The sequence below is a fragment of the Myotis myotis genome, unplaced genomic scaffold (assembly GCF_014108235.1).
Source record: "Myotis myotis isolate mMyoMyo1 unplaced genomic scaffold, mMyoMyo1.p scaffold_m19_p_11, whole genome shotgun sequence".
Taxonomy (NCBI): domain Eukaryota; kingdom Metazoa; phylum Chordata; class Mammalia; order Chiroptera; family Vespertilionidae; genus Myotis; species Myotis myotis.
In genome coordinates this window covers 38,705,180-38,723,311 of record NW_023416315.1, presented here as the reverse complement: position 1 = coordinate 38,723,311, position 18,132 = coordinate 38,705,180, and the positions used below count along the sequence as shown (strand labels likewise).

At 41.2% G+C, this 18,132-nt stretch overlaps 3 pseudogenes; 1 reads left to right on the top strand and 2 right to left on the bottom strand.

Moving 5' to 3' along the window:
- Positions 1-2,098: 2,098 nt before the first annotated feature.
- Positions 2,099-2,932, bottom strand: LOC118666581 (annotated as a pseudogene).
- Positions 2,933-3,171: 239 nt separating this feature from the next.
- LOC118666653 lies at positions 3,172-3,257 on the top strand (annotated as a pseudogene).
- A 6,337-nt stretch (positions 3,258-9,594) lies between these two features.
- On the bottom strand, positions 9,595-10,539 carry LOC118666233 (annotated as a pseudogene).
- Positions 10,540-18,132: the final 7,593 nt, after the last annotated feature.

Here is an 18,132-nt window from a genome sequence, read left to right as displayed (position 1 = left end):
CGTGGGACCACCAATTTTTACTCCATAAGTACATTCTTAGAACATTTAATAAACGGTTTAAGAGCTCTTAAACTCTTGTAAGGGAGATCAGCATGCTGAGGAAATAAACTCAGGTGTTTACTTTGATAGATTCACTTAGTCATTCTAGGAAATAACTCAGATGTGACATTTTTCGGCTTCATCAGCCCCGGGCCAGGCAAGGTTTAGCTCTGTGATGAAGGGCACCTGCCTCACCCAAGTTAGAGGCTTGGCAAGCGTGAGAGGTTGGTGCAGGTTCAAGTTTGTCCTTTCTCTCTCCCACTTCAAGTCTATCTTCCCTTCCAGACTGCCTGCCCTGCTGATTTTAGGCCTGGGGCCCAGATGCAGAAGCAAAAGCCTTACACAGACTCTTCCACAGGCTCCCACAATTGTGTCAGGTAACACCTCTCTCACAGCTCCTTTATTCTCATCAGCAGTTCTCAAACCTGTGGGTCGCGACCCCTTTGGGGGTCGAACGACCCTTTCACAGGGGTCGCCTAAGACCACCCTGCATGTCAGATATTTACATTACGATTCATAACAGTAGCAACATTACAGTTATGAAGTAGCAACAAAAATAATTTTATGGTTGGGTCACAACATGAGGAACTGTATTTAAAGGGCCAGAAGGTTGAGAATCACTATTCTATATCATTGCTAGTGTTCTGTTTCTCTGATCAAGTCCTGATGCTGAAATGCTGATAAGTCCCTGCTGTTTTTCATTATAAGCTACGTAGAATTATTTGGCCTTAAAAAAAAAAAAACTATGTGTTTATGTTTTACTTTGATACATAACTATGTATATGTATTACTTTGATATGTTTTTTACAATGAAAAGTAATGAAGGAAACCATTTAGACTAGAGAAAGATGAACAGATTATTGGATGATAAAATTAATTTCTATTTGTCACAAAATGTGCATACAAAATTAAAAACCAAACAACTTTTTCTTTTTTCTGTTAAAGAAATGGAATCATTAACATATTTCTTATTCAACACGACAGACTGGCATGTAATTACTCAACTACAAGCCAAAAAACTACAATCATAGCCTCAACTTCTTGTAACATCACTATTTCCAATTACTTTAACTTTTATGTTAGGAGCTGGGTAGAAGGTAGGAGGTTTATAACAAAAACATCTATATGCCTTGCCCTGGCCGGGTGGCTCAGTTAGTTGGACTGTGGACCTTACACCGAAAGGTTTTGCTTCCTGGTCAGGGCACAAACCTAGGCTGTGGGTTCAAAACCCGGTCAGGACCAATACAAAAGGCAACCAACTGATGTTTCTCACATCAATGTTTCTCTTTCCTTTCCTCTCTCTAAAATCAATTAAAACACATCCTCAGGCAAGGATTTAAAAAATATATAACAAAAAACCCCACCCCACCTATATACCTAAAATACTTCTCCCTATGGATCTGGAAGTGTGAGTAAAAAAGAAACAGTAACTTCAGAATGAAGGATGAAGGTGCTGCTGTAAAAATATAATTTTTTAAAAAACACAAATCTTTCAGCCTAGAAATCCTCTCCACAAGGGTAACAGCAGAAGAAAACACTGTTTTATCCACTGAGCATTAAATCGGAGTGATGCTTCCCGCAGGCACTTGGCCACGAGGTTGATTGCAAAGACAGCTCTCAACCCTTTCTAGAGCCAAACAGATGTGACCCATTGCACATAAGTCCTCAAGATAAACAATAACTAGTTATTAACTAAGAGAACTCGACAGCACCAATAGTTACACACAGTTCTTCCTAACGCAACCTGGTAACGGGTGAGCACCTACATGAACTAATCATCCAGAGGGTGGGGGGACAAACTCTCTCTATGACAGGAAGTACTGTTACAACCTGGAGCTAGCCTCCTGTGTCCCACAGACCCAGGGAGCGGTGCCACCTCCCGATGCTCATATTGCAGAGATGGGTCCCAGGTCATGGAGAAGGACATTCCTGTTTTTACATAAAGCTGACAGGGCTTATTTAGTTTCTAAAAAGATACATTTCAATGAGACTGAGAAAATACTTGTATTTATAAGTTTTCTAAGGTAGATAGTCTGTCAAGAAGAGCGGGGGAGTAAATCTCTTCCCTTATTTATTTATTTTATTTTTCACATGCATGGTTAGTGTTTCATTCTTTGAAGAATGGTTCTGAAACATTACACTAAGCCCGCCTGAAAGGTAAAGTTTAAAATAGTTTTTATAAAGATATGTTGTAACATATGTAATGACATTGTTCACGCTACAAAATCTCGATCATAAAGCTTATAATACACCTAGTTGGCAGTAGTACCCAGGTTTTCCCAATTGTCAGTCATCATTTTTCTCTTGTCTGCATGGACTTCTTCTCATGAGCTGCTTTCTGCTTTTGTTGCATGATCTCAGAGTCTGTTTTCTCTGAGAGGTAGTCAAGTTATCCTCTTTCTTTTTCCCTTGCTAATTTCCTGGGATTTCTTCATGTTTTTCTGGCGGGCAAGTTCTCGTTGATTTCCACGGGCCAAGCCGATCACCGCACTGAGCCCGGAAGAGAGCGACTCAGAAAAGCACAGGCTTCCTCGAATGCCTCTCTTCCCTTATTTTTAACAGAAATGAAGCCTCTTATTTGAAGGTCACATTGGCCTTACGGAGCACTCTGTACACTGGGAAGAGGCAGTGGGCAGCTTCTGACACAGGTCCTCATGGCAGGCCACTGGCATTCTGGTATCTTTGCCAGTGTTTCAAGGTGGAGGCCACGTCAGGGTTTGGGTAGAGACCCGGGGCTGGATTCCATGCTCAGCTCACCCAGCAGCCTTGGGAGGGCACGTCTGCACAGCCACACCTGGTGACCCTCATCACCATGGCTCTGTTAACAGGTCTAAGAGGCCCTGAATTTACTTACAAAGGCCAAAAACTGCTCCTGGGCCGGAGGAAAGCTCATTGTCAGTCTCCGCCAGGAGCACTTGTCAGTGCTCTGTGCCTGGCAGCATTACAAACATATCTCATTTAATAATCCGCCTTCTATCTCAATATGCCATTTTAGGATTTTGCACCTCGCTGAGATCCCGCTGTCCTCCCCCACCTTTATACCAGCGAGTCACAAACACATCAGAATCACCTCTGTGGCTTAAAAAAATGAAACAGTGCTCGCTTCGGCAGCACATACACTAAGAAAAAAAAAAAAAAAAAAAGGAACAATACAGAGAAGATTAGCATGGCCCTTGCACAAGGATGACACGCAAATTCGTGAAGCGTTCTATATAAAAAAGTAGTAATAATAAAAAAGCAAACAAACTGCCACTGCTGCTCCAAGGTTCCCCAGCCACCAATTAAATTAGAGCCTCCGAGAGTGAGACTGGGGCCTCACTGGGTTCCAGAGAATCTAGTAAAACCTAAATAGATTTTAAAAACGTTCGAAGTGTCGAGGTGATTCTAAAATGCCCCCAGAAATGAGAAGCACTGCTGAGGCTCGTTCTCTTGTATAGATTCTAACGTTCAGCTGATAGAAGCTAGCGTTTCTACAAAGAGAGAAGGAGATCTGCCAGTGTCCTGCTTTGGGACAAGGTAGGAAGATAATCAAAGGCCTGTTTATGCCATTACCCTCCAAGGAGGTAACTCATCTATGGGGGCCCAGAAAATGGAGGTTCCGTCACGACCTAAACCTGCACCCATCAGGCCGGCCTTAGAGGGAGCAGCTGTGCAGCCCCCGGCTCAGCTGCAGGCGGTTGACCTGAGCCGGAGGGACGTAGGCCTCCAGCCAGTCCCGCTCGTTTCCCGGGGTCTCCTCCGCCCCGCACGGGTCCCTCGCTCCCAGCATCCCGGGAACGGGGCTCCACGGCCTGCGGGCTCCGGCTCCCCCGTCCCTGGCCGCTTTCTCCGGAATAAAGGACATCATACTTGTTACTAAGCTGTTTTAGTTTTGTCCATTGGAAGCTTTGGCGACAAGATGGGCGGGAAGGCAGGTGCGGAGGATTCGGCCCGAGACGCAGGGGAGGACCGCTGCCCGCAGCTCGCCTCTCGGTAAGTTTCCCTCGGACTGAGCTCCGCCTGTGGTGCGTCCTGAGCTCTTGGAGTTTGTTGGTCCTGAAACTTTGTTTGTCCTAAGCCGGTGGAAGCCTGCGGTGTGAGAGCCCAGAGGTTCCATGGGGAGGCCCAGCGGGCCACACATGTGGGGTGTAGCCGCCCTCAGCCACAGGGTGCTGACGCGAACCAGGAGGATTTCTAGGAGGGAAAACAGTGGGTACCCCTCCATCTAAGAAAGCGAGAGAGCAGCCCCCAGGGGACTCCCTGAAACCTCCTGCTAACTCAGCATAAACTGCGGGGGGACCGGGGGAAGTAAATGAAGAAATCAGACTGCTGATCAGTGACACATCAGCACTGAAGTAGGCAGGCCTGGCTGTGGCTCAGTTGGTTAGAGCGTCCTCCAGCCACACCAAGGTTGTGGGTTCTCCCTGGTCAGGGAACAGACAAGAATCAGCCAATGAAGACATATCAGTGGAACAGCAAATTGATAGTTTGTTCTCTCTCCAATCGATTAATAAATTAAAAAAAACTCAAAATAGGCATAAGTCAGACTATTAAAAGCCTGACTTTTATTTCCCAATTACCATTGACATATCCTCCTATATAATAAAAGGCTAATATGCAAATTGTCCCCTTGGGAGTTCGACCCACTGGGAGTTCACCACTTGCTATGACATGGGAAGGGGGGCGAGGCGGAACAAAGGAAGGCCCAGCAGGCAGCCCGCAGCCGGGGGAAGGCCCTGATCCCTCCAATAAATCTAGTACCCACCTGGCACCATACATAGTTATTACAATATTATTGACTGTATTCCCTATGTTGTGCTTTATAGCCCCATGACTATTTTATAACAGCTGATTTGTACTCCTTAATCCCTCCCCCTTCTTCTCCTAGCCTCCCAAGCTCCTTCCTTTCTATATCTATGAGTTTTTATCAGCTTAGTAGAGGCCCAGCGTATGAAATTCATGCATGGGTAGGGTCCCTAGGCTTGGCTTGCGATCAGGGCCAATTTTCCCCCGCAGCTGGCCCCACCCCCGGTTCCCCATTCCCCATCAGGCAATCAGGGCCTGTGGGCTGGGGGCAGCCCCCAGGTGGTCAGTGCACGTCATAGCGACTGGTCGTTCTGCCTGCCGTCCAATTTGCATATTATGCTTTTATATATAGATAGATTCTCTGTATCTATTAATTTGTTAATTTATTTTGTTTTTTAAATTCTACTTATAAGTGAAATCATATGGTATTTGTCTTTCTCTGACTTATTTCACTTAGCATAATAACCTCCAGGTCTATCCATGCTATTGCAAATGGCAATATTTCATTCTTTTTTTTATTGCTGAGTGATATTCCATTGTATATATGCACCATTTCTTCTTTATCCATTTGTCTATTGATAGACACTTAGGTTGCTTCCGTATCTTGGCTAGTGCAAATAATGCTGGAATGAACATGGAATGAAGATCTTTTTGAATTAGTGTTTTGGATTTCTTCTGATATATTTCCAGAAGTGGAATTGCTGGGTCATAAGGCAGTTCCACTTAATTTTTTGAGGAACCTGTTTTCCATAGTGGCTGCACCAATCTGCATTCCCACCAATAGTACATGAATGTTCTTTCTTCACATCCTCACCAACAGTTGTTTGTTGATTTATTGATGATAACCATTCTGACAGTTGTCAGGTGACATCTTATTGTAGTTTTAATTTGCATTTCTCTGGTGATTACTGATGTTGAACATCTTTTCATTTCTGTTGGCCATCTGTATGTCCTCTGGAGAAATGTCTGTTCAGGTCCTCTGTCCATTTTTTAATCGGATTGTGCGGTTTTTGTTGTGGTTAAGTTGTATGATGAACTCCTTGTATATTTTGGATATTAGCCCTTATCAGATGTATAATAGTTATTTTCATTTTATTGGTTTCCTTTGCTATGCAAAACCTCTTTAGTTTGACATAATTTCATTTGTTAATTTTTTCTTGTTTCCCTTGCCCAAGGAAACATATCCAAAAAATGTTACTGAGAGTGATATAGAAGAGTTTAATGCTAGGAGCTTATGGTTTCAGGTCTTATATTTAAGTCTTAAATCCATTTTTAGTTTATTCTTGTATGTAGTGTAAGAAAGTGATCTAGTTTATTTATTTTTGCTTTTATCTGTCCCGTTTTCCCCCGCACAATTTATTGAATAGACTGCCTTCACCCCATTGTATGTACTTGCTTCTTTTGTCATCATAAATTGATTATATAGGTATGGGTTTATTTTTGGATTCTCTCTTCTATTCCATTGATCCATGTGTCTGTTTTTATGCCAGTTCCATGCTGTTTTGATTACCATAGCCTTGTAGTATAGTTTGATATCAGGTAGCATGATACCTCCAACTTTGTTCTTCTTTCCTAAGATTGAAAAGCCTGACTTTTAAGTCTTTTAGGTCCACAAAAACATTGCATGTGCAATGATTTTAAAGTTCTGTAATCCCTTTAAAGTTGGGAAGGGTGAACTAATTCGATAATTGATCCAGATAATCTTTTGGTGGGATAAATTTAATGATCAGTCCACTTATTCGAATTTACTGGAGAACATTAGAGATTCCAAATGCCGCTGAATAAAAGTTGCATCAAAGAAAAAATATTCTACCTACTGTAGAATTTTATAATAGTTTTGTAACTCTAAGGCAGTGGTTCTCAACCTTCTGGCCCTTTAAATACAGTTCCTCATGTTGTGACCCAACCATAAAATTATTTTCGTTGCTACTTCATAACTGTAATGTTGCTACTGTTATGAATCGTAATGTAAATATCTGATATGCAGGGTGGTCTTAGGCGACCCCTGTGAAAGGGTCGCTCGACCACCAAAGGGGTCACGACCCACAGGTTGAGAACCGCTGCTCTAAGGCATGCTTTTACTTATATGCATTTTACTTTGCTGAGAAAGCTGTAGGTTTAAAGTGTTTTGTGCGTGCGTGCGTGCGTGTGTGTGTGTTCAACATGCATACATATATGATCATAAAATAATAAAGCAATTCTATATTCTAGTACTTTATTCCTATTTATGCCAGTGTTTTTCAATTTACAAGTCTCAACCCACGAATGGGCCAAAACTAGCATTACTTTTATGAAATACAATAAAATGAGAAAGAATAGAGTAGAATAAGAGAGAATGGAAAGTATCAGAGAACATCTCATGTGGTAAGAGCTGGTATTGTTTTGTGAAAGTTGTTTCAGCAGTGTGCATGTATAACCTGGATCGCGAGTAAAATGTATTACTCCGGGTTGTGGTTAAAGTGATTTAAAAATCAGTGGTTTAGATCCTGGTATTTTTACTTTTGTAAGAAGCTGTAGCACCCCCTTTTACTGGCACTGGTTTCTATGAAGTATCTGAGTAATAGGTCAGAGCAAATATGTAGGCCAAAATGAGTCATTTCAATTTCCTGTCTAAAACTAGGGGCAGAATTTCTCTGTGGACATATGGTTGATGGTATTTGTTATTCTGGGATACTCCTTAGCTTTTAGTTGTTGATTTGTTTTATTCTTGGAAACTTCTTAGGAGGGTGAGTCTTATGCTAGTTTTCCCTAAAATATCAGGTTATCTAGGAAACTAGTAAATTCCATGAATTAATGCTATTGTCCAGTGTTTTACATTTAACATTTTAATTTTTCTTCTTTATACCTATGAGCATTGAGTATTTTACTGTAGGAAAAAAGATGCCCATCCCAATTTTAAGAATCCGTGCTTCTGTCTCCTGCAACTATTGTAGATGGCCAATTTCCATTGCTTTTACAATCACACTGATTCCTGATCAATCACTTCTGCTCTAATCTAAAAAAAAAAAAAAGTTAAGGACTAACATACTAGCTAGATTGTTTTGTTTTTCTTTCCCCCTTCCTTATTTACTCAAAGGAGGATTACTCCAATTTCAGTTGAGAAATAAGGACAGTTCACTCACACATATTGGTCATTTATTTATTCAGTGATCCCCCAGTACGGGGCACTGCTCTTGATCACAGCAGTGAACAACGAGCATGGGAACCCAGCCCTTTGTGGAATTTTCAGTACACCTTGGAGACAATGGATATGGTTTAAAAAAAAACCCTGTAAATTAGTAGTCAGGGCTCACAATACATGTTCTCCCAGTCAGACTCTTAGTAGATGACTATATTTCAGTTTAGGAATTTTTTTTTAATCTTTATTGTTCAGAATATTACAGTTGTTCCCCTTTTTCCCCCCCATAGCTCCCCTCCACCTGGTTCCCACCCCATCCTCTGCCCTTACCCCCCCCCCTCCCCCGCACTGTCCTCATCCATAGGTGTACGATTTTTTTAAAAATATATTTTATTGATTTTTTACAGAGAGGAAGGGAGAGAGATAGAGAGTTAAAAACATCGATGAGAGAGAAACATCAATCAGCTGCCTCCTGCACATCTATTGGGGATGTGCCCGCAACCCAGGTACATGCCCTTGACCGGAATCGAACCTGGGACCTTTCAGTCCGCAGGCTGACGCTCTATCAACTGAGCCAAACCGGTTTCGGCAAGGTGTACGAATTTTGTCCAGTCTCTTCCCACACGCCCATACCCCTTTCCCCTGAGAATTGTCAGTAAACTTTCTTTCTATGCCCCGATTCTATGATATTCACCAGTTTATTCTGTTCATCAGATTTTTTATTCACTTGATTTTTAGATTCACTTGTTGATAGATATGTATTTGTTGTTCATAATTTTTATCTTTACCTTTTTCTTCTTCTTCCTCTTCTTAAAGAACACCTTTCAGCATTTCATATAATACTGTTTTGGTGGTGATGAACTCCTTTAGCTCTTTCTTATCTGTGAAGCTCTTTATCTGACCTTTAATTCTGAATGATAGGTTTTCTGGGTAAAGTAATCTTGGTTGTAGGTTCTTGCTATTCATCACTTTGAATATTTCTTGCCACTCCCTTCTGGCCTGCATAGTTTCTGTTGAGAAATCAGCTGACAGTAGTATGGGTATTCCCTTGTAGGTAACTGACTTTCTTTCTCTTGCTGCTTTTAAGATTCTCTCTTTGTCTTTTGCTCTTGGCATTTTAATTATGATGTGTCTTGGTGTGGTCCTCTTTGGGTTCCTTTTGTTTGGGGTTCTCTGCGCTTCCTGGACTTGTAAGTCTATTTCTTTCACCAGGTAGGGGAAGTTTTCTGTCATTATTTTTTCAAATAGGTTTTCAATATCTTGCTCTCTTCTTCTGGCACCCCCATAACTTGGATGTTGGTATGCTTGAAGTTGTCCCAGAGACACCTTACACTATCTTCATATTTTTGGATTCTTTTTTCTTTTTGCTTTTCCGGTTGGGTGTTTTTTACTTCTTCGTATTTCTTTTTTTTCTTTCTTTTTTTTTTTTTTGTAGAATTATTTAAAATTATTTCCTCTGTGAAATTTTTGTGCCATGTTAAAAACTGTTCTTTTAAACAAAACTAATACTTTAAGAAGGTGAATTGTATGCTGTGTGAATTATATCTTGATTTTAAAGCCAAATTTAGACTGTATAGTGAAGGTTCCTAGACAGATTAAAGTACATGTTAAAATTCATTCTTAAAATCAGTCTTGATTTTTAAAAAACTCACTTTTTTTTTTTTTAGCAGGCTTAATTCACTTTATTTTTCTTGTATAAAATTATGTGGTGGCCACAGCGGGAGCCTGGGTCCTCTGCACAGAAACTCTGGTGTGGGTCTTGACAAGATGGTCAGTGAATTCCTGATAGGGAGATTTGGTGAACACGGTCTCTTTCCAGAGATCTGGGGTGAGATAGCTGTAGGTCTTAGAGATGGCATCAAAGGTGGCCTTGGCGAAGTTGCCCAGGGTGGCAGTGCAGCCCCTGGCCGAAGTGTAGCAGTCGTCAATACCAGCCATCATCAGCAACTTCTTAGGCACAGGGGCTGACACAATGCCCGTACCCCTAGGGGCAGGGATGAGGCGCACCAGTACAGAGCCACAGCGGCCAGTCACCTTGCAAGGTATGGTGTGGGGCTTGCCAATCTTGTTTCCCCAGTAGCCTCGCCCCACGGGCACAATGGAGAGCTTGGCCAGGATGATGGCTCCACGGATGGCAGTGGCTACTTCCTTTGAGCACTTCACACCCAGACCGACATGTCCATTGTAGTCCCCAACGGCGACAAATGCCTTGAACCGGGTCCTCTGGCCAGCATGTGTCTGCTTTTACAAAGGCATGATCTTCAAGACTTCGTCCTTGAGGGATGTCCCCAAGAAAAAGTCAATGATCTCCGATTCCTTGATGGGCAAGGAGAACAGGTAGATTTCCTCTAGGGACTTGATTTTCATGTCCTTGACCAGGCGGCCCAACTTGGTGACAGGGATCCACTCCTTGTCCTCGGCCTTGCCTCCACGAGCTCCGCGGCCTCGCCCCGGCCGCGACCCCGGCCTCGACGCCAGCCTCGGATGCCACTGCCAAATCCTCCATGGAAGCCACCGTGACCTCCTATTCCGGGGCCTCCGGGGCCTCCGGGCCCTTCCGCAGCACCGGCGTCATCCGCCATTTGGTGTTTCGTTGGAAAAGAAAAAAAATTCACTTTTAAACTAAAGATTACATTAGACACAGCGAGTCAAATAAAAATTGAAAATCATTACTTTGGAAAAACCCTTGGATTCCCATGGTATAGCAGTAGGCAGGATTAGTATATTCTTGACCATTTCTTAAATCCAGTGCAACCAGCCTTCCTCCAGCTTTGGAGCCCACCACTATTTCTATTGCTAAGTAACAGAGGAAGTCATTAGCTTGCATTTCAGGTCTAGGTTGTATGAGAAGTACAGTTTGAGTATGCATAGTTGACTTATCAGAAAATAAAGATATAGCTGCAATTTCACTCTATTCTTAAATCCTGCCATTTACTATATATAATTCATCCAATCCCTTTCCTCACTTCTATCAACTTTATGATTAAATTCTACTAGTAGTTCTAGTGAGCCTTCCCATTTTTTCTGTACATAATGCAAGTCCCCCCCAACCCCCCCTACACAAAACACAAACAAAAAAACCATAGTCCTTCCACATAGATCTACATAACATTGACATTTTTATGTATTTCTTTATAATAACTATAATAACTATATTTTTAAACAGTTGAGGTCATTATCTAAAATTATTATATATTTTTTTAGCTTTCTGATATAAGTAATGCTGCTTCTGATATTATAAATATAAATGTAATTCTTGACCCTTCTGAATGCACTTTTTTATTTTTATTTTTTTTAATCTTTAAATTCTTTATTAGTTAAGGAATTACAAATGTGTCCTCATCCCCCCCATTAACCCCCAACCTCCCCTCTCCCCCCACTCATGCTCTCATCCTCCTGTTGTCCATGTCCATTGGTTTGGCTTATATGCATGCATACAAGTCCTTTGGTTGATCTCTTCCCCTTACCCCCACCCTCCCCTACTTTCCTTCTGGGGATTGATAGCCTGATCGCTATTTCTCAGTCTTTGGGTCTGTCCCTTTTCATCAGTCTATGTTGTTCTCTATAATCCACAAATAAGTGAGATCATGTGGTATTTATCTTTCTCTGACTGGCTTATTTCACTTAGCATAATGCTCTCCAGTTCCATCCAAGCTGTTGCAAAAGGCAAGAGTTCCTTCTTTTTTACTGCAGCATAGTATTCCATCGTGTAGATGTACCACAGCTTTCTAATCCACTAATCTGCTGATGGGCACTTAGGCTGTTTCCAAATCTTAGCTATGGTGAATTGTACTGCTATGAACATAGGGGTGCATATATCCTTTCTGATTGGTGTTTCTGGCTTCTTGGGATATATTCCTAGAAGTGGGATCACTGGGTCAAATGGGAGTTCCATTTTTAGTTTTTTGAGGAAGCTCCATACTGTTCTCCACAGTGCCTGCACTAGTCTGCATTCCCACCAGCAGTGCAGAAGGGTTCCTATTTCTCCACATCCTCTCCAACACTTGTTGTTTATTGATTTGTTGATGATGGCCATTCTGACAGGTGTGAGGTGATACCGCATTGTCATTTTGATTTGCATCTCTCGTATAATTAGTGACTTCGGCCCTCTGTATGTCCTCTTTTGAAAAGTGTCTATCTAGGTCCATTGCCCATTTTTTGATTGGATCGTTTATCTTACTATTATTAAGTTTCATGAGTTCCTTGTAAATGTTGGAGATTAAACCCTTATCGGTGATATTGTTGGCAAATATGTTCTCCCATGCAGTGGGTCTTGTTGTTTTGTTGATGGTTTCCTTTGCTGTGCAAAAGCTTTTTATTTTAATGTAGTCCCATTTGTTTATTTTACTTTAGTTTCCATTGCCCTAGGAGCATTATCAGAGAAGAAATTCCTATAGATTTCGCTGCCTATAGATTCCTCTAGTATTTTTATGGTTTTCCATCTTACATTTAAGTCTTTTATCCATTTTGAGTTTATTTTTGTGTATGGTGTGAGTTTGTGGTCTTGTTTCATCTTTTGCATGTATCTGTCCAATTTTCCCAACACCATTTATTGAAGAGACTGTCTTGACTCCATTGTATGTTCTTGCCTCCTTTGTCGAATATTAATTGGAGATAGTGCTTTGGGTCAATTTCTGGGTTCTCTATTCTATTCCATTGATCTGTTCTTGTCTGTTCTTGTGCCTGTACCAAGCTGTTTTAAGAACAGTGGCTTTGTAATAGTTTCATATCTGGTATTGAGATCCCACCTACTTTGTTCTTCTTTCTCAGGATTCCTGCAGCTATTTGGGGTCTTTTTTTATTCCAGATGAACTTTTGGAATGTTCGTTCTAGATCTGTGAAATATGCCATTGGTAATTTAATGGGGATTGCGTTGAATCTATAGATTGCTTTGGGTAGTATGGACATTTTGATGATGTTGATTCTACCAATCCATGAACACAGTATGTTCTTCCATCTGTTTATGTCTTCCTCTATCTCTTTTTTCAGTGTCCTGTAGTTTTTCGCATATAAGTCTTTTACCTCCTTAGTTAAGTTTATTCCTAGGTATCTTAATTTTTTTTAATTAAATCTTTATTGTTCAGATTATTACAGTTGTTCCTCTTTTTTCCCCCCATAGCTCTCCTCCACCCAGTTCCCACCCCACCTTCTGCCCTTACCCCTCCCACTGTCCTCATCCATAGGTGTACGATTTTTGTCCAGTCTCTTCCTGCACCCCCACACCCCTTTCCCCCCAAGAATTGTCAGTCCACTCCCTTTCCATGCCCCTGGTTCTATTATATTCACCAGTTTACTCTGTTCCTCAGATTTTTTATTCACTTGATTTTTAGATTCACTTGTTGATAGATATGTATTTGTTGTTCATAATTTTTATCTTTACCTTTTTCTTCTTCCTCTTCTTAAAGAATACCTTTCAGCATTTCTTATAATGCTGGTTTGGTGGTGATGAACTCCTTTTGCTTTTTCTTATCTGTGAAGCTCTTTATCTGACCTTCAATTCTTAATGATAGCTTTGCTGGATAAAGTAATCTTGGTTGTAGGTTCTTGTTATTCATCACTTTGAATATTTCTTGCCACTCTCTTCTGGCCTGCATAGTTTCTATTGAGAAATCAGCTGACAGTCATATGGGTACTCCCTTGTAGGTAACTGACTTTTTTTTCTCTTGCTGCTTTTAAGATTCTCTCTTTGTCTTTTGCTCTTGGCATTTTAATTATGATGTGTCTTGGTGTGCTCCTCTTCGAATTCCTTTTGTTTGGGGTTCTCTGTGCTTCCTGGACTTGTAAGTCTATTTCTTTCACCAGGTAGGGGAAGTTTTCTGTCATTATTTCTTCAAATAGGTTTTCAATATCTTGCTCTCTCTCTTCTTCTGGCACCCCTATAATTCGGATGCTGGTATGCTTGAAGTTGTCCCAGAGGCTCCTTACACTGTCTTCATATTTTTCGATTCTTTTTTCTTTTTGCTTTTCTGGTTGGGTATTTTTTGTTTCTTCGTATTTCAAATCTTTGACTTGATTCTTCGGATCCTCTTGTCTGCTGTTGGATCTCTGTATATTATTCTTTATTTCAGTCAGTGTATGCTTAATTTCTAGTTGGTCTTTTTTCATATCCTCTAGGGTCTCACTAAATTAATCGGCAGTTTCCAGAAAATTCTTGAAAAACCTTATAACCGTGGTTTTGAACTCTATATCCAGTCGTTTGCTTTCCTCCATTTCTGTCATTTGTGACCTGTTTCTTTGTCTCCACATTTTTTATACCTTCTGTGTTGGTAGAGTGGTTTTGTGTGCTAGGTGTCCTATAGGGCACAGTGGCTCAGCCTCCCCAATTGCCTGAGGTGAACACTCTTGGTGCGCCCCTTTGTGGCCTTTGTGCAAAGTCTTGTTGTAGTCTTGTTGTAGTTAAGCCTTGATTGTTGTAGTTATCACTGGGAGAAATTGACCTCCAGGTCAATTGGCTGTGAGAATCAGCTGTGTCTGCAGTGGGAGAACTTCTGTGCTGGAGACACCCTTCTGGGGCAAGACTTGCTTCAGTGGGACTTTGGTGCTCACTGAGTCTGCCCCCTGAGTGTGTCCCTTATGGATCTGAGGAGTTGTAATCTGGATGGTCCCACTCTGACTGCTGGGTACACTGGCTCTTGGATCTCTAAGGAGGTGCTAATTTAGCCTCTTCCTGAGGCTACCCAGCAGCAGCTACGAAGACATCTGCAGATTCCCCTTCCTTTTTTGGGGCTTTGGAGGTGCTCAGATTAGGCCCAGCTGTGAAGCAGTGCAAGCTGCTGTGGGGCCTTGGGCCTTCTCTTGGAAGTTCTGGGTCTGTCTGGCCCAGCTGTAATTTGTTAGGTAATTTTCAGATTGCAAAGGGCCGGGGCATTCATATGCAAAAGCCTCTGCTGCAGCCTGGGTGGGGCGGGGTCTCAGGGAATCAACAGGGCGGAGCAAGCAGCTATGGCTGATCCTCAGCCCTGCCCTAAGGGGCCCCGAGTCTCAGTGTCCCAGTAATTGCTGCAAGCACCTTTGAGGGAAAGCCGCCCTCAAGTTCCAAGTTCTGCCCACTGCCAGACAGTCCAGTTTCTCCCCATATGAGTCCTGTGTCCCCAGAGACTTCCCGGAACTGGAGTTCAGAGCAGTTGGGAGTTTGTGACTCCCTCCCGATTCAGAAAGAAAGTCGCGTCCTAGTGGGGCCAGCCCCTTTCCGCGCACTCTCGAGCCTCCATACCTCTGTACTTTACTTCCGCACCTCCTCTGAGTCTCAGTGTGCTTTTCTCTTTCCTTCTATTTGTAGAATTTCCACTCAGCCAGCCTTCCTGTAGTTCTGGATGATGTCCATTTTGTCTTTTAGTTGTATTTTTGAAGTTGTTGTGGGAGGCAGCACTTTCCGGTGTTTACCTATACCGCCATCTTGGTTTCTCCTTAGTTTTTTTGGTGCGATGGTAAATGGGATTGTTTTTTAGTCTCCCTTTCTGTAAGTTCACTATTGGTATAATGAAATGCCTTAGATTTCTTGGCATTAATTTTGTATCCTGCTACATTGCCGAATTCATTTATTAACGCTAATAATTTTTTGATGGAGTTGTTAGGGTTTTGTATGTACAGTATCATGTCATCTGCAAATAAGGACAGTTTTACTTCTTCTTTTCCAATTTGGATGCCTTTTATTTCTTCTTCTTGTCTGATCGCAATGGCTAGTACTTCCAGTACTATGTTGAACAGGAGTGGTGAGAGGGGGCATCCCTGTCTTGTTCCTGTTCTCAGGGGAAATGGTTTTAGTTTTTGCCCATTGATTATGATGTTGGCTGTGGGTTTGTCATATATGGCTTCTATTATGTTGAGGTATGATCCTCTATTCCTACCTTGCTGAGAGTTTTTATCAAGAAAGGGTGTTGAATTTTGTTGAAAGCTTTTTCTGCATCAATTGATATGACTATGTAGTTTTTATCTCTTAATTTGTTTATGTGATGAATCGTGTTTATTGATTTTTGGATATTGTACCATCCTTGCATCCGTGGGATGAATCCTACTTGGTTATGGTGTATGATCTTTCTGATGTATTGCTGGATCCGATTTGCTAGAATTTTGTTGAGTATTTTGGTGTCTATGTTCATGAGGGATATTGGCCTATAATTCTCTTTCATTGTGTTGTCTTTACCTGGTTTTGGTATTAGGGTGATGCTGGCTTCATGGAATGAGCTGGGAAGTGTTCCTTCTTCTTGAATTTTTTGGAATAGTCTGAGGAGGATATATTTTAGTTCTTCCTTGAATGTTTGGTAAAACTCCCCTGTGAGTCTGGCCCCGGGCTTTTGTTTGCTGGGAGCTTTTTGATGACTGCTTCAATTTCTTCCATCGTTATTGGCCTGTTGAGATTTTTAGAATCCTCTGGATTGAGTTTTGGAAGATTGTATTTTTCTAGGAATAGTCCATTTCCTCCAGGTTGTCTAGTTTGTTAGAGTAGAGTTGTTCATAGTATTTTTTAACAATTCTTTGAACTTCTGAGGGGTCTGTTGTTATTTCGCCTCTTTCATTTCTGATTTTGTTTATTTGAGTCCTCTCTCTTTGCTTCTTGGTGAGCCTGGCTAGAGGCCCATCAATCTTGTTTATCCTTTCAAAGAACTAGCTCTTGCTTTCATTGATCTTTTGTATTGTTTTTTTGGTCTCTATGTCATTTATTTCTGCTCTGATCTTTATTATCTCCTTCCGTCTACTCACTCTGAGCTTTTTTTGTTGTTCTCTTTCTAAGTCTTTGAGTCGTAGAGTTAAATGACTATCATTTTTTCTAGTTTTTTGAGGTACGCCTGCAGTGCTATAAACTTCCCTCTCAGGACTGCTTTCATTGTGTCCATAGATTTTGGGTTGTTGTACTGTTACTGTCATTAGTTTCCAGGGTGTTTTTAATTTCTGCTTTGATCGCACTCATAACCCAATCATTATTTAGTAACATGCTATTCAGCTTCCAAGTGTTTGAGTTTTTTGGATTGTTTTTATTGTGGTTTATTTCTAATACTACGCCCTTGTGGTTTGAGAAGATGCTTGGTATGATTTCAATCTTCTTGTATTTGGGGAAACTTTGCTTGTGACCCAATATGTGGCCTATTTTTGAAGATGTCCCATGTGCACTTGAGAAGAATGTATATTCCGTGGCTTTGGGGTGAAATGTTCTGAAGATGTCAATTAAGTCCATCTGATCTAGTGAGTCATTTAGGATTGCTGTTTCTTTGCTGATTTTTTTGTCTAGAGGATTTATCCAGTGATGTCAGTGGTGTGTTTAAGTCCCCTACTATGATTGTGTTGTTGTTGATCTCGCCCTTGTTATTTTCCAGGAGGTTTTTTATGTATTTGGGTGCTCCTGCATTGGGTGCATATATGTTTATAAGGGTTATATCCTCTTGTTGTATCGATCCCTTTAATATTATGAAGTGGCCTTCCTTATCTCTTGTTATGGCCTTCACTTTGAGGTCTATTTTGTCAGATATAAGTATTGCTACCACAGCTTTTTTTTCATTTCCATTTGCCTGAAAGATATTTTTCCATCCCTGCACTTTCAGTTTGTGTGAGTCCCTTTTTCTGAGGTGGGTCTCTCGTAGACAGCATATATATGGGTCATGTCTTTTTGTCCATTCAGCCACTTGATGTCTTTTGATTGGAGCGTTTAGTCCATTTACATTTAAAGTTATTATTGAAAAGTACTTGCTTGGATTCATTTCTATTTTCGTGCCTGTGTTCTTTCTTACCTTTATATTTCTTCTTGTTACAGCATTTCTTTTAGCATTTTTTGCATTGCTGGCTTGGTAGTGATAAACTCCCTTAGCCTTTTTTTGCCTGAAAAGCTCCTGATTTCCCCTTCAATTTTGATTGATAGTCTTGCTGGATAAAGTATTCTTGTATTCAGTCCTTTGCTTTGCAACACTTTGTATACCTCCTTCCATTCCCTTCTAGTTTGATGTGTTTCTGTTGAGAAATCATTTGGTAATCTGATGGGGGATACTTTGTAGGTAACTCTCTGTTTCTCTCTTGCAGCCTTTAAGATTCTCTCTTTGTCTTGTACATTTGCCATCGTTATTATGATGTGTCGTGGTGTGGGTCTTTTGGGGTCCATTTTGCTTGGAACTCTCTGTACTTGTGTAACTTTTTTCTTCCCCATATCTGGGAAGTTTTTTGTCATTATTTCTTCAAATAGATTTTCTAATCCTTGCTGCTCT